The sequence below is a fragment of the Octopus bimaculoides genome, chromosome 9 (assembly GCF_001194135.2).
Source record: "Octopus bimaculoides isolate UCB-OBI-ISO-001 chromosome 9, ASM119413v2, whole genome shotgun sequence".
Lineage (NCBI taxonomy): Eukaryota > Metazoa > Mollusca > Cephalopoda > Octopoda > Octopodidae > Octopus > Octopus bimaculoides.
Genome location: NC_068989.1, coordinates 68,097,280 through 68,100,155, shown reverse-complemented (window position 1 = coordinate 68,100,155; position 2,876 = coordinate 68,097,280).

Sequence of the window (2,876 nt, the reverse complement as noted above, 5' to 3'; positions counted from 1 at the left end):
AATCAATATTGTACAAGCAAATATTTACTTGAAGAAATATATTTTGCTACTTTTTTTCAGTGATCTACGAAGTGTTTGATCTTCAAAAGCGTTTCTAAATTAAGAAATATGAATTACTTAAAAACGATTTTCTAATATTTGCTAGTAATTAAAGAAAGTTATTTTATGATATCTCATTTGTATACGCATAACTCGCTTTTAATAATATTCATAAAATCTCCAGTAATCCTTGTTGAGCAGTTACTGTACCTTGATAGAAAGAGTAATTTATAACGAAATTTGCATAAAATCGCATAAATAACAATTGTCAAATAATTGAAATCGGAACTCTAGCCTGGTTAGCTTTCTTAGGTAAATATTTTGTTTATTCATTTCTATTTTGGAACAAGCGTTTTCGGCTTAGCACAGAGGAGACCTAATCAGCTTTGAACGGCGTATCTGGCGATCAAGTCAGCATGAGAAGCTTCTTCTCAGATAACGTATTGCCGTTCTACGTTCACTCAGATAACATATTGCCGTTCTACGTTTGCATGTATATATTATGAATGTTGTCGACACCAGAATTTTAATCTAATAGTATTCTAAGCGCGTATAATCATTAGGTCTGTTTATTGGACATAACTGAAACAATTTCAATACTGCTTACACTTAATGATTCCAAACTAATACTTTATTGCACTCAGTGTGTATTCAATGGCTTTAGTTTCATTTCAGAACATCAGAATTAAAAGCAAAATAGTCCATATTGTAATAACATTCCCATACATTTCAGAGGCTTAAGCATGTTGTATTTAATTGGTTCTACTGTTATATTTGTGATGTTCAATTTATAATTTCATTCCAGTGGGCCCATACAAACACTTCTGTGGATAACATTAACCGTAGTATGAATTCAAGATTCACTATTAAAACTGTATTTCATTTATTGTCATGATTTAAATTTTCGTTTGAGTATTCTAACTTTGCATCAAGCTGTACTTTGTGTCTTAATAACTCGAATTAATATTTTTGTAACACGTCTTTTAAAAGAAATTAGAATTCTTTACACCACGGTGCCCCAGCATGGCCACGGCCTTTAAGCTGAAACGAATAAAAAAGTAAAGAAACTGATGACAAACAAATAGAAATATATTGCCCTCTTTAAACTTTACTATGATTACATGTATCAGCAGCCATACACTGCACTCAACTTCCTTGAAACATTCTGAAGATTTATATTAATTTATAAGAACTTCTAAGTTCTTATATTCTATTCTTAGTATAAGGGCTTAGAATTTTTTGCTATTGTTAGGCTACGTAAAAAAGGCTAGGCCGTTTTATCTAGCCTGCTGAATTGATAAAACGATCTAGCCTTTTATTAATAAAGTATTAGAATATTAAAATCGAATTTATTTTACTATTGTCAATATAGTCCCATTAATTCATTTAAATTCTTTAGTCAACATATACTGCTTGTAGCTTTGAAAAGAACTACCTGAGCTGATAGCAGTGCAAACATTAAAAAGCACGTCTTTATTTGAATAAACACGGAATATTATTTTTAACATCATGTGTTTTCAGCTTTTAATTCCTTTTCAATTTCTTTTGTCTTGTCAAATACTTTCTTTATACAAAGTGATTTCAATTTCCACTTAAGATATGTCATGTCGCTAAAGCAACCAGTTGCAATAGAATTATAGAAACATTACAATTACAGTATCATACAAATTAATCGTCAAACAGACTCTCTGGTTAGGCGCAAATTTGCAGAAAGATGGATATTTTCAATGGACACTAATTTACTCATTAAACTGAAACTATGCTCAATTGAAAATATATCTCAACAAATTGTAAATAGATTTGTGGTTAGTAAACCTTTGAAAAGGTTTAAAATTATACCTTGAATAATTTTAACAAGTTACCATCAGCGACAAACCGTTTGTTAATTTACGTAATATATTATTAAATGCTAAAAAAGTATTGAATATCATTTTTTTAATATTTTTTAATATTCATCATCTGTAAATTAGCCCGTATCTATTCAAAATGCACCATTTCTGAGTGAAATGCTGGCAGAAATGTTAAAGTTTTTATTATGGCCTCTCTAATTTCCTGGCAACAAATTTTTTAGCCACCCATTTGTCTCTCGAATTAAAGTTACTACTACTACTACTACTACTACTACTACTACTACTACTACTACTACTACTACAACCGTCGTTTATAACACACCGCACGATGGAATTAGATCCATCCCTTGGTTCTCAGTTGTTTTCTGCATCTGTAAGATGAAAAATATGTTTTGCAATACAAACCACACAAGTATTATTGAAGAATTACCCTGAACATTTCTATTTAGATAGGTTATTTGTAGTATTTCACAAGAATATATCATATTTAGACAAATCTCGGCAAATCAACAAATCTGTAACTGACAGATACAAACATCCTGTATCCAGTGTAGTAGTACATCATAGAAGCCTCATCCATGTGTAACTACACATGCAGGAGAGCTTCGATGTTTCAATATGTGGGCAATATCATATGCATGCTTATTTCCTCACTATTTCTCTAACTTTCTGACATTACAATTTTACTCAATATATCTGACTGTTTTGATTGAATAAATATTTATTTTGTACGAGTTGTGTTTCAATATTTTTGAGAGCGTCACATGATATGGGATTTTATATTTTCTTATTCATTGGCTCAATAAATATTTATTTTATTCGAATTATATTTCAATAGTTTTGAAAGCGTCTAACAGTATAGAGTTTCATATTTATTTAAGTTATATAGTAGAGGTTTTTGTGTAAATGACTTATTGCCTGTGTTGTGTGTGTGTGTGCGTGTGTGTGTGTGTGTGTGTGTGTGTGTGTGTGTGTGTGTGTGTGTGT